Here is a 14,857-nt window from a genome sequence, read left to right as displayed (position 1 = left end):
ATGCAAATTTTAGAGATCCTTTTACATACACTGTTTTATTTTTATCTTCTGAGCTTATATCTATCCAGATATGCAAAATCCACTGCTATAATTTTCAGGATCTCCTAATAAGTGAATTCATCTTGGGGTAAAAGACTCATACATTTTTATTTCCACTTGCATGATCTTGCATTTAATTTCTCTTCTTCCCTTCTGATAATTAATTACTTGGGAGTGTGGAGAGCAGAGGGAAAGGTGAGGAGAAAAGCCAGGAATTGTGCCAATCTCAGGTTTGAAAAAGTAGTTTTCTTCTCTATTTTGGCAGCAATGTTTCACATTAGTTGTTTTGCATTCCTTAACTGTAGCTGTTACTACATTTTGTTTAGAAGGTGAAATTGTCAGAGTATGCAAAAGTACTTCCAAAGGTAAAAAGCAGGAATGGTTTAGCCTCTATGTTCTGGATTTTCATGTCTGTTGGCAGTTTCTGTAACTGAAGCAGCAGATTCATAGCTCAGCACCACAAAGTACATAATGAGCTTCAACTACTAAAGTTTGCTGGGTTAAAAGGAAATCTGCCACTATTTAGTTCAGAAAATAAGTTCCAGAAGTAAAGGAAAAAAAAAAATCTGTGCACAAAACCAAACATGCATTGGTTTGTTTCTCCCCCAAAAATAAATGTCCAGGTGCTCAACTATCACCCAGAGAGTGAAATTTTGGCACACTAGGGATTGTGCAACTGTAAATGAAGGAAATTCTTGTTCCTTCCTCCTGCAACTTGCTGACAGACTACTCTGTATATTTTAACAGAGTATGGATGATGTGCCCTTGTTCCTATTCAGGAATGGAAAAAGCCAGCCATATCTATATGGCAAAATCCATCACATTGAGGAAAGGATGTTTTTTTCCTCGGGACAATACACATGTGCAGTTTAAATCTCTCACTTACTACCATATCCCTCTTACCTTGATGCCAGCTGAACCAGTCAGATTTTCAGTGTAGCCTGATAACATGAAGTGCTGGTATTTGAAATTAAATCGTGTCTTTACAGTCATGCTCAGTAGCTAACTTTATCTTCATGGCTTTTCTCTTTCCATGCTCCCCTTCTGATCTCAAATTACAGAAATTTATTTGCATTCAGGTCCTCTCAATATACTCTTGGTCCTTTTTTCTGTTCATCAGAAGGATAATTTCTTCTTCTAGAGTCTGATGCCATCCTGAAGAGCAAACATTAGAAATAGATTACAAGCAGTGTACATTCAAATAAATTACATGTTTAAATGTGTCAGTTAAACTATAATGCTCAATTAGATAGCTAATTATGTTGAAAATGCAGTTGTGTGCATAAATTGATGGCCATGCCCACAGCCTGCTTGGCTGCTTCCATTCACACACTGTCCCTTTGTAAGTTTTATCTTTTATCTCATATATCACCCACTTTAAGGTTTATCTAAGTGCAGTCAGACACTGCTTTACTGTTAGTTCATTTAAAAAAAAAAAAATTAGTGGCAGTAGGATTTGTGGACCAGGTCCCCAGACTTCTTAAGGTCATAATCCCAAAATGCTTTTCCTCAGTTTATGATTACTCACTTTCCAGGAAGCTTTTTAATCATTCTCACTGGAGCATTTTAAAAGGAAAAACTAAATTTCTTTTAAATTTACATGCACATGTGAATTTTAGAGATGATCTTTTGAGTTGATAGAGAAGCAGTACATGAAACCAGAGATTACACACTTACGTTTAAAAAACAGTCTTTAAATTGTCACTGAATTCATTAATACTAGTTAAACCTGGAAATCAGTTTGGAAGAAGAAAGAGTTTGTCAGCATGAACGAAAAGGTTTCATTTAAGAGTGATATCTTGTTATGACAAAATACATCCTTGTACTTAATTTCTTACATATCATCTTACAATCATCAGATAAAATAGATCTTTTCATATATATTTTCTGTGTTTTACCACTCATTCAGTTTCTATAAGTTTACCAGGTTTACTGGCAACCATTCTGACTGAAGCATTTATACAAAGAATAACCCAAGCTCTCATAACTGATGAGATCTGAGAAAAGATAAGTTATTTGTTTGGTATTTCCAGACAGCAACATATTTCATTTCTCACAATATGAAAGGAATCATACAACATCAAATTTCATCACTATAACTGTGTTAAAAAAAATAGGCAAAATAAGGACAGTATGATAGTACCAAAGGGATAAAAACAAACTGCACTTGAGCTCAGCATAAAATACCATTTCAAGCAGATAGCTGCTCTCTTGAGTTCTTATGCATAGCTAATGCAAAAGAATTAATGGTGAAATAAAAACCCCAAACCTGACCATTTTCTTTATTTTCTAGGTTGTTCTTCCCTCTGAATTGGGAAAGGTATAAGTTTCATTTTAAGGTCTAAAACCATTGTCATACAGTTAATCCATACACTTAGACCATATATGCCATATTATTACTATTCTCAGTCAACTCACATTTCCTGGTAATATATTTGAGATCCCATGCAGTGAAGAAAAACTGAAATAACCCCATGTCTGTAGTTCTGGGTGTATATGGCAGTAAAATCCAGCTCCTCAAGACAACCAAAAGTAATCTGGATAAGTGCTGAAAATAACAATGTATGAGCCTATTCCAACTTTGACAACATAAGAGACAAAATGATCTATTGTATTAGACCTCATTTTATTTTTTAAAATTTGTTACCTCTATAGTCATTCAAGAGGGAAAGCTTTCAGCACTATTTTCTGCTTTGTCCTTTCAGGACTTTTAGTAATTCCTCTGAAATACCTTAACAGACAAAATCCAGGCTATGTTTTTTTTGGCACACACTACAAATTATTAAATTCCACTTCAAAAATAAAAATTCTGTTCAAGTCTATTTTCAAAAATGGCATTAAAATCTACACATCAATTTCTGACATGTCATTTTGAACCAGTAGTCCTGGAACAGACTGATATATATATATATATATATATATATATATATATAAGCAGGCTTAGTATTTATAATTTGGTCCAAGTCACTGAGCAGTACTGGTATGCCAGCCTAGAGAGTCAAAGAGTGAAACTGAGAGGGGCTAGAAACTGCTCAGAGATTTTTAAAGGTTCTTATGATTGTCACTAAGCTCACTGCTTCACAACAGATTGAAAAATGTGAGAGGTTTTCCAGATGAGGTCACATGTGTCTTAAAGAGGATTAACACGAACAGCCAACTAACAAATGCCAGGTTTTTTTCTTTCCATTTTTTAAATCCTCCTTTCTTTTGTATCCTGCAATAAAACTTTTTTTTCAACTTTTTTTTTTTTTTTTTGCCTTCTATTCTATATATTTCCCCCTTTAGGCATAGCACATAAGGAAACTGCAAGTCATTTAGTAGATGCATCTAGCACAACAAAACTCTGTGCTACAGACTCTGAGGATACAGAGAGCAAAGTGAATCTCACTCAAAGAAGAGCGTATTAAATCACATAACCAGTGTAACAGTTCAGGATCTCAACTGCTCTTTTACACATTACAGTTGTGGCATGCTTGTCTCTACATTCTCTACTATCCTCACTCTGTAAATCAACAAAACCTGTTAAGACTTAAAAACACCTTTGGCTTAACATCCAAAGTCTTTGCAGAAATAAAATAGAAATGCTTTGGATGAATCACACTAAAAGGCAGCCTTAAAAGTGACACCTCCATCAAGGCAGAACACACCACCCTTGTGCAGCCTCATCCCATCAGCTGGCCAGTTTTCATCTACATCTCCAAAACATTAAAGGCATCATGGTTTGGCCCAGTTCTACAATTATTTTTCACACACAGTAGATTGGCTGAATATGTCAAAAAAACCCAGAGAAACAAACATTGAAACTAGCAAATGTCACTATTTTTGCAGACCTGAGTAGTTTAATCAATAGTGTCATACTTATTCATGTTGAAGCCTTTCCATGGTAACCTGATGTTCTCTTGGTTCACTCTAAACTGAAAGGTAAGAGAAAGAAAAAATACCAAGCTTTATTTTTTTGGTGGAAAAAAGACAAAGAGGCTAATACCGAGCTGGTATTGTTCACCTTTCTCTTCTAGGATCATCTCTTTTCACCACAAACTAATTTCTTGTTCCCTTATTAACTGCTGTACACTAGCTTAATGTCATCATAGCAGTTCTTCAAAGCCTGGCAAATTAGATTCCCCAACAAACACCATCTACCGATAGGACATAGGCCTGACTCCAGCTGCAGTCCCAAGTGCTCTTGACATAAAAATTGCATCTGAATTACCCTGTTTTAATTGCCAGAACACTACTCCATCATGAATTTCCCTAAGTTCTTTTGAGACATATTTAATTCTGGAGAAAACAAAACAAAGCAAAAGTTTTCCATATTTCTGCTTAAAATATATTTTATTTTAGATCATCCACTCATATTAAAACTCCACACTATCCTCCTCTTTAATTCGCTCCCTTTCAGTTTAGAGGGAAGTTTTCTTAGATGTATTTTTCAACCACTTTAAGGAAACCTGAAAAAAGAAAGAGGAAAAAAAGCCCAAATCTTGATCTTCACCAATATCTATCATAGGACTCTTTCACCTCGTTAACACTCCTGAATATCATTCACAAAGCCATTTGACATCTGTATGCACCTAAACTATGAACATCTCAACATTTCCTTTTTAAATTCCTCAGGAAGTAATGGTCAGGCTTAAATGCTAAAGAACAGGAAGATAAATTTCTGAATGGGACCTCTGAGAGACAGATTATAGCACATTTCACTATTACATGAAGTTTTCTCTTGGCAATAAAAAAAAAAGCCAAAGGTAAAGGAGACTTCTGAGTCTCTCAAAATATTCATTTAGGTCAGAAAACTTTGTAGTGCTTAAATATTTCAAACTAATTCCTCCAGAAAAATCTTGAACATGTAATATTTCTTTTTTTTTTTTTTTGGTAGAACTCTCTCAAAGTTCACATGAGCCAATCTGAGCTGTAGACAGGAAGAAGTGGTACATTGGTACAGTGAGAGACTGATTTCATTATAGTTGTAATCACCAGATTAATGCTTTAGTGCAATATTTTCCTCTCTTGTTCTTTTCTCTGCAAGTGACCTATATATGGACCTATTCTGTTCTCAGATCAGGCTCCAAAAACTTGGATGTCATAATAAAATAAACAGTATTTTTCTCTACTGTAGTTATTTCGTTTCTTATAATTAATGCATTCTTCATTCAATTGCTTACACCAGAAAATCTATCTATTTCAATCTCAATAAGCACATAATACCCTTCAAGAGACACTTGTTTGGTGTGCTTAAAGCTTGAACCATTTGAATTCAGTTCTCACAGACATCTCAGCTCCTTATTCAGGTTGAATTTTCTATACATAAGAAGCACCATTTCATCAGATTATCAACCATGAACTTTTTCGATATATTTCCAATAGCAAATTAAATTACAACAACAAAAAAACAGACAGATTTTTATGAATGAAAGTAAATGTAGCAGTTCCTCATTTTGAAGCTAATGATGTTTGTACATTTAAATAGCTAAATCTACTATTACTCCTAATATGTGGGTAAGAAAAATTCAGCTTTATGTTCTCTTGGAAGGAGGCAAGGTTGAAAGTCCATAAGCATCTTCTTTCATCCACTTGTTCACAAGAATGTGCACTGGCTACATGACAATCTCTGTCATGAACCATCAAGAAAATGCTGAACATGATGATATAAACCGCCTCTTCTGTGAAAGCGACTCTACCAGCTGGCAGCAGTAACCAGGAACACCACACATTTAGTTATCATACCACCGAGCTGCATGGAAGGAAAGGGTAGTTGTTGCATCCTGGGTTTGGGTTCAAATTATGGGTTTTTTCTTTGTTAGTTTTCCGGTTCTGCGTACCCTCGTGCACCTCCCGGGTTTCCCCACTCCCCACCGTGGTTAACTCCAGGCTACCTGCCATTGGAGTTTCCCCCTGTCACTCTTGTAACCACTCCCTGCCTACTCCTGAGGATTCCGTGCCCGTCACCCCATTCTTGCAGTCCCACTCACCCCAAAGCCCCGTGTCCGCCCCTGCCGTGTTCCCATTGGTCGCTGTAGTACACATCATCACCACGATGTCTGTACCCATTGGGCGGGAGGACTCCCCGTCTGCCTTGTCCCTCCCCTATTTCATCCCACTCTGCTCCACGCTTGGCGTCATTTGCGTCCGTGCGAGGTTGGGAGCGAGCTGCAGCTTTTCCACCGCAGCTCTTGCAGCCAATAAAGCATCCAGCCACCACGCGGACGGATTTGGACGGATTCCCTGCCTCTTCATTTCTTCCCTCGTGCCGACGGTGAAGCGCGGCCAACAGCCCACCCCAGAATGCGGCATCAAAAGCACCCAGGAACTGCAGCGAGCCCTGGTCCCGACGAAAAGCTGAGACGCCCACGCCGGGCGCTCGAGAGCTGACCAGGGCCGAGAAAAGTAACGCGCAGTCGCGGGAAGTAATCACTATGTTTACATTCAGCACAGCAGTGCAGAAAGAAATACCTGTACAAGTCTATGTGATTTAACTATGCTTACTCCAAAAGCTCATCCAGTGAAATAATCATTGACTAATCTCAGCATGTAGCTGCAGAGACATTGATGGCACTGGTCATTGATTTTACATGACTATCAAGCAATTGATTTTAGTTTGAATAGAAAGCAATCCACCCTCCTTAGTCTGTTGGCTTCGGTTATGCCCATTACCACTAAGAAAGTTGCTTATATTGCTTTTCTCATAAATTTCATCATAATCTTGTGCTTGTGACATCATTTTTGTTGTGAACACCATTACATCTTAGTGAATTATAAATGGCAAAAGAGGCTTCTTTTAGAGTACATGTCAGGTTTGTAATTTTCTCAAACCTCCCAAAAAATTCCCTAAAAAGGGAATTTTTTTCCTAAAAAGGGAATTTTTCACTGCTTTTAAAATTATGAAAACACTTAGTAGCCTCCAAATGACCGTGGACCATAGGAGGAGAATCCTTCAACTTCTCTTTCCACCACCTGCCACATTGTCTTTCTCGTATTTTCAGCCAATATCTCCAGTCCCAATGCCTGCCCAGTGAATCCTATATTTAACTTTATTCCACTAGGTATTTTTTTAGCTATTCCACTAGGTATATTTCAGTAGTATTAAGAATCATTAAATCATTTAGGTTGGAAAAGGCCTCTAAGGTCACCAGTCCAACAATCCAGCACTGCCATCTTCATTTTTAAACCATGTCACTAAGTGCCACACCTAGATGTTTTTTGAACACTTCCAGGGAGGGTGACTTCACAGTTTCCCTTGGCAGCCTGTTCCAATTCTTGACAATAGTTCCTGTGAAGAACATTCTCTTAATATCCAATCTAAACCTCCCTGATGCGATTAGAGGTCATTTCTTGTTGTTCCATCACTTGTTACCTGGGAGAAAAGGCCAACTTCCACTTGCTACAACTTTCTGTTCCTCTCCCCCAAGCCTCCTTTTCTCCAAACTGAACACTCCATCTCCCTCAGCCACTCCTCATCCATCATGTGTTCCACACCCTTCCCCAGCTCCATTGCCCTTCCCAGGGCATGCTCTAGCACCTCAATATCTTTCTTGAGGCAAAGGGCCCAAAATTCAACACAGAATTTGAGGTTGCAAAGCCTGTAAGGCAGGGGTTGGGTCTTCAATTTACAAATGTAAACCAATCATCACAACAGAAATTCCTCAGACCACTCTGTACACAGGCACACACAGGCATCTTCTTATCCTGGTATACACATTCCTGTGGCTGCTCTAGTGGAAGTGTTTATCCCAGCTGTTCACTGATTTGGCAGACATCTTTCCCATCTATGACATAAACACACCAACAAGTTTTGGTCAGTTCTCAAAACCCAGCTGGACCCAAGGTTGTGGAAAACAAAGGCACAAAGTTTCTTGTCCAGCTCTACTGATGGACCCTAACCAAAGACTTATCACAACATGGGAAGCTGAGCAAGACCACCATTTCTTCACTAAAATTGGTGCAATATGCTATGTACAGAGTGGTGACCACTAACAGCCTGTACCACCTTCTGTCTCTTCCCTCAAATATTTTGCAAAAGGGGCTCTTTAGGCCACTGTAATTCCTGTACTTTTGAGAGGAATTACTGTTCTTTTGAGAGGATGCTAACTAAGCATAACAAATAAGTTTTCAATTACAACCACATCCCTTGGCAGTGGAGAGAACAAATCAGCCCATGTATGGATGGCAAAATCCCCAGTGTAGAAAGAGATTCACTAAGAGCAGAGTACTTTTGCAGGGTATGTCATTTGTCATTTTTTGTACTATGGAAATACTCTGCACCTCTGCTAGAAAACATCTCCAGCTCCACCATGTTAACATCAGGACATGTTCCAACATATGGTACCTCAGCCATTCCAGTGCTGGCAAGATCAGCAGCTCAACAACTCTGGCTTTTTATTTTATCATTTGCATCATTTTTTACAAGGAATAGAAATCCTGTCTGGAGAAAGTTGATTCATTACAATATTTCTCCTTTGCTCCTTTCATGTATGGGTCATTGGAGGCAGACAGAGGTTAGACTGGGCTTTAAAAAAGATGCAGAATATGTGGAGTGTGATGCAAAAACTGTCTCATTTTCAACTTTTGCCCTGTTCTGAGTTAATATGAAAACTGTGAGTGAATAATTTTTTAAAACTTGGAAAAGATGATGCCTAAGGCATCTCTAATCAACTCACTGGTGACGCACATATAATTCTGCTGAGTCCTACAAGACAAATAAGTTATGTCGAATTTTAATACAGCAATCAACATCTGGTAATTCAAGATAATGATTAGCTAATGACCCATTTAAGCTGCATGTGTAAATGCATCAATAAGGGAGATAAGTTGCAAGCTACAACTTGCTTGAAGAGGCAGAATGAGGTGTTTGCCAGATGAACTACCCCTTAATGCTTCAAGGAGGATAAAAATACAGTGTATCCACTACAAAGTTTCACCATCAGGTACTAGTGGCACAAAAAAACAAGGAAAAGAACCACCAACAGATAGAAGAACTCCTAGCCTTAAAATTAATCCCGGAGTCTGACAAATAGATTGGCATAGGCATACCTTTGGGCAGAAAAACATTAAAAACCAAAGAAACAAATACAGGAAAAAGTGGAAAGGAGGCTTTTGGAGGGTATGAATAATTCAGGAAACAGAGGAACTATCACAGTAGAGACAGACAGTACAAGACAGACAGGACACCTTTTCTTTATGCAGCAATAGCTAATCTTTATTGTTCACAGCTCATATTTATATGATATTCTAAAAGTATAATATTTAATTTTAGTTAGTAACTTGTTGCTACCCTGTTCATTGGTTAGTAGTTGCTAGTGTACATGCTTGCCAAAGACTTTCTTCCCAAAAATGCTTACATTCTTTTTCATGAGAACAAAATAATTCTCATGTGTACAGAATCTTTTTCTCATGGCTACTTGTAAGGTTTTACCTATATGCAACAAGGAACTTAAAAACATGACATTATTTTCCTTTCTTCTACTTGTCTTTCTGACCTGGCCCTTAGCTCCTCAGGTTTTAAGGCATATCCATATAATCCTGGACCATAAAAGGCTCTTACAACAAAAGGCGATGTAGTTCCTCTGCTTATCTAGCATTACACAGCCCAGCTTTAAAACAGAGTCAGAAGTCACCGGCTATCTTTAAACTCCATCTCTCTAGGAAAAGCTTTTCCCATGGTTGCTAACTATCAGAGGAAGCAATTGTGTGTACTGTACTATATGTCAAGACATTGTTATGCCAGATCAAATCTATGACAAGCTTCTCTCTAGCTACACAAGAGTATCACTATTTATTATTATGACAAAGCAATGGACAAAATTTGGCAGAAAGACTTTTTTAAGGAAAAAAAATTCCAAGAAGTTACCCTTGGTGGCGAAGGAAAACCCAAAACAAAATTACCCATAAAAGCATGGCAAGGCATAATTTGCTCATACTTGGTACTAGTGGACCATGGGAACATAAAAGGAATCACAGAAAAAACAATTGATTGCTGCATGCCTTTGCCCCAGCTTTGAAAAACAGTTCAGCTTTCTAATAAGTTTCACAACAGCACACAGATGTATTCAGAAAAACAAGAGGTGCAGTGAAAAACATTGTGATGTATCAGAAAACTGCAGGGTTTTCATCCAGGGGTAGATGCTGCAATTAATTTGTTGCCATGAATCCTCTCTTTTTTCATCTTAGAGTATGAACCAAATATGTCCACAAAATTCCATCCAAACTTTCAGTCTCTGGAATTTTACATAGAATATATAAGTATATATAAAAACTCAACTCCACACTACTTAAGATTAGTAGGATGACAACGACTGTACCTGTAGACAGCATGAAAATTTCTACATAAGAATTCTCACTAGGAATTTCTGAAAAATTAGTGGTTAAGTGAGAAATTATATAAAACAGGAAAACTAAAGAGAAGTAGCACAAATTATAAGAAAATTTCCAAAGTCAAAGTAATATTAAAGTATGAGGCAATCACACACTAACAGGAGATGAGACAACTTAGCATCTTACTCCTCAGGTCTTTACCAAATTACTTTGCTGAATAGATCATCTCCTTAAAGCTTGGTTTGTCCTGTGTTTAAGGTCTGCTTTAAAACCAACACATAAAACAGGCCGGTGGTGGAGCGCTACAATCCAATGCATACCTTCTGTACTGCTCCTTTGATGAAAACTCTCAATATGAGTAAGCATGGGAGATGGACATTTTAGAAGGTTGGAGCACAGCATGATACATTCCTCACTTTCCCATGACAAATGACTCATAATTGTGTCCTTTTTCTGGAAATTGTCTATCACTGCATGTCAGGTCCAGAAGATTCGTGATCCAAGACAAAGCATTTCTACCTCTTCCAGACAGTTTTTTGTCCATCACACATTTAAACATACCTGAAATCAAAGGTGCTACAGGATTCCACCTCATATTTATGGATAACTAAATAATATTGTACATGCATTTTTTAGCTTGCTACAGTTTCACCTCCACATCATCTAAAGATTAGTATTTTAATTTTTGCATAAATCTCTTTGCTAGTTTAAAGAATAGCTGAAGAAGAATCTAAAGCACTGTCACATTCCCATTTATGGACCTTCTGGTACTTAAAATTCTCTCCCCAAGCCCAGTAGTACACCAAAAGAAGAGTAAGTATTACCAGAATAAAATGTAAAGAAAGAGGATCAGCTTCAGTTGCAACTGAGGTCAAAATATTCAGCAACTTCTAGAAGTGTAATAATTGGAGTAAGAAAAGATACCAAAAAATCTATTGTACAAGGAAATCTTTAGCCCCATGTGAATGACTAGAACCCAAGGCTAAGCTGGGCAGTAACTTTGCTGTTCTGGCAGGGCATTCCAGGACTAGGATTTTTAGGAACAAAAAACTGTTAAAGCATAACCATTGCAATGAGGCCATGGCAATAAGGACTTGTATTCTTGTGTGGATAGTTTTTGATAGTGAAGCCTCTAAGACACTTGGCCTATTTTTCTTTTTAAATTATTTTTATTTTTGCTATGTCAGGCAGTAATTTTTTGTGCTAAGAGTAATATCAGGCAATAACGGCACCACTATTTCAAGCTGTAGAAAAAGGAAAAACTGTAAAGCTATCTACATTCTGCTTCAATGCAGGGTTAAGATTAGTGCTAGACAGCTGACACCAGCAGCAGTTTTATCAAAGCCAAATAATTATACAGTTAGCTTTCCTTCAAAACACGTTTCATAGCTGCTGTAGCTACTAATAAACTTCTGCAATGTGTGGAGTTTCTCTGGCAGTCACACACTAGCAAAATAGGTTTGGCCTCCCTTTAACCTCATGGAAAAGTTTTCAAAATTATGTTCTTGTTCAATTACATTATTCTTCTGGTAATTTACCAGGATATGAGAATGGATAGGAAATCATTACTCAAGCTTGCAGTTACACCTTAGGTATAACTTATTTTTTTTTAACTGATTCAAGGAAAAGATGGCATCACTTTTCAAGCCCAAGAAAGAAAGATGGAAAATTTCCACCCTGTACAGCTAGCTCTGCTGTTCTACCTCCCTCACCCAGGCAAGCCACTTCTTTGGAAGGGACATGTACAGCCCTGTCTGCTATAGAGACATGTAGATTGCAGTCCTTGAACAGCTACTGGGACATCTTGCCCTTTTCCAATCTTCAGAGGAACAGATTAGATATCCTGCTTTGTTTGCTCTGTATCATTCATCCATAAGCAAAAAAGTAAGAGAAGTAGTGGTGGGTTTCATACCTCCACACACAGACATCTCCTGATAAGCTTGCTTCTCTTCCTGACCTACCCGTCCCTCTAGCTACTTCCCATGTCATCCCAGCTGTTATTTTCCTGCAGAAGCTGAGCTGAAGCTCTCCTGAAGTCACACAGTCACAGAATGGGTCAAGAAGGGACTACAGTGGGTCATCTGGTCCCACCTTCCTGCTCAAGCAGGGTCATCCCAGAGCACATGGTGCAGGATTGTGTCCAGACAGTTCTTAAATATCTCCAGGGAGGGAGACTACACACCCTCTCTGAACAATCTGTTACAGTTCTTGGTCATCACATAGTAAAGAAGTTCTGTCCCTCATGTTCAGGTGGAACTTCCTGCACAACAGTTTCTGCCTGTTGCTTCTTGTCCAGTTGCTCAGCACCAACAAGCAGAGCCTGGTCCATCCTCTGACATCACCCTGCAGACACAGACAGACATTGATGAGGGCACCCCTCAGTCTCTTCTCAAGGCTGAACAGAACCAATTCTAAACCTTTCCTCATAAGGGAGATGCTCCAGTCTCTTCATCATCTTCATAGCCTTCTGCTGGACATGCTTCAGGAATGCCATGTCTCTTTTGTACTGGAGGAGCCCAGAACTGGACACAGCCCTCCAGATGTGCCTCACCAGGGCTGAGGAGAGGGAAAGGGGCAGGATCACGTCCGTTAAACTGTTGGCAATGCTTATTCTAATGCACCCCAGTACACTGTCAGCCTTCTTAGCCACTAGGGCACTGCTGGCTCATGGATAGCTAGTTGTCCACCAGGTCTGTGAGGTCCTTCTCTGCAGACCTGCTTTCCAGCAGGTCAGTCTCAGCCTGTGCTGGTGCAGGGGGTTATTCTTCCCCAGGTGCAGGACCCTGCACTTGCCTTTGTTGAATTTCAGATGGTTCTTCTCTGTCCATCTCTCCAGTCTATCAAGGTCCTTCTGAAGAGCTAACAGCCCTCTGGAGTATTGCTCACTCCTCACAGCTTTGTGCCATCAGTGAGCTTACTGAGGAGGCATCTGCCCCTTCATCCAAGTCATTTGATGATGAAAACCACTACAGATGAGTAAGTTAATACAGAGTCCAGGATCTGTTCTCTACTGCTCTCCTTCCTCCTTCTTTTCAGGATATTGAACCCCAGTGTTTTGTGGACCCCCCTGTAGCAGCGTGGGTGGATGGTAAATTGTCACTACCTTCCTGAAAGTGTCTCCAGGTGAGGGTGTTTGGGCAGGCACTCTGACAATCACGCAGTCACACACGCTCTTGTCACAGATTTGTCAACAAATGAAAAGGGGAAGGGTCTTCTGTATGGAGTTCTGGCAGAGGTTTATTGAATCCACACACCAAAGGGTCGAGGGATAGAAAGGGAACAAAGGAGAGTCCAGGTTTAAGTATAGGGTAAGAGGGGGCAGAGCAGAGCATCAGAAACCAATAATCTGAGGGCACAGGGGTGGTACGTAGGTGGGACAAGGGGTAACAGCCAATAGGGAATGGCAGGATGGACAGGTGGGGATACAAGAGCCAACGGGGAAACAGGGAACAAAGAACTTTCTAGAACTGGGGTACAAACATGGTAAAAGGAGTAGGTAAGGACAACGGGCCAATGGGGAGAACAGAACTGGGGATAATTAACATTGTGCTGCAGAGCACCATGGGGGAAGCGCCTTTCCTCACCATAAATTGTGGGGAATGCCTGGAGCCTACCCTTCCAGAGCATTGCCATTGATTTCTCCCTGGTAGGCTCATGGGCCTCCACACCCCACAGCCATTGTCCAGAGAAACTGTGGATGCCTCATCACTGGAAGTGTTCAAGATCAGGTTGTATGGGGTTTCAAGCAACCTGGTCTAATGAAAAGTTTCCCTGCCCATGATAGGGGTATTAGATCATTATGATCTTCAAGGTCCCTTTGAATCCAAACCCGACTGCTTACCACATCCCAAAGCCATGTCTTCCAGGTTAACAATAAGTAGATCTATCTGTGCATCACTATAGCTGCTCATTCCAGTGCTTGAAGCAGGAAGTTATTCCTGATGCCCTCTAGAAATCTCCCTGACTGTTTGTGTCCTGCCATCAGGAAAGAAGGTCTCGGAGTGGGTTAATAAGCTTGCTGGTAAAACTGTGGGGTTTAATAGTGAAGATAGCAGTGTTAGGTTAATGGTTGAACTCTCTAATCTTAAAGTCCTTTCCAACCTAAATGATTCTATGATTCTTTCAAAGAAACAATAAATTCAGAATCCAGTTGGGATCAATATGGATCAGGTAGCAACTTTATAAAATTAACTGTGTAAGTGACAGTGCCATAATTAAATTTCTGTTTAGATAATAATCAGCAGCTCCTGCAGGCCCCCTGCTCCCCTACCTCCCTCCTTCCCTCCCTTCTTCCCTCCTGTCTCCATTTCCTCTGTGAAACTTGTCAATGCAGTCACACACTCCTAAGAGACTATTGCATTTCAGGAGTGGTCAAAGTTGACAGCTTAGCCTTTCCATGTGCTGTGGAGGTTCTGTAAGTTACAAAAAAGTCACAAATAGGACTTGTTTCTTTCAGAAGGCGCCATAAAGACTTGAAGGAATGACTTTATTATCTTCAGACTGTCTTGTG

Source organism: Anomalospiza imberbis, chromosome 4 (assembly GCF_031753505.1).
Source record: "Anomalospiza imberbis isolate Cuckoo-Finch-1a 21T00152 chromosome 4, ASM3175350v1, whole genome shotgun sequence".
Taxonomy (NCBI): domain Eukaryota; kingdom Metazoa; phylum Chordata; class Aves; order Passeriformes; family Viduidae; genus Anomalospiza; species Anomalospiza imberbis.
The sequence above is the reverse complement of the archived record's forward strand: the minus strand, read 5'-3'. Positions refer to the sequence as shown.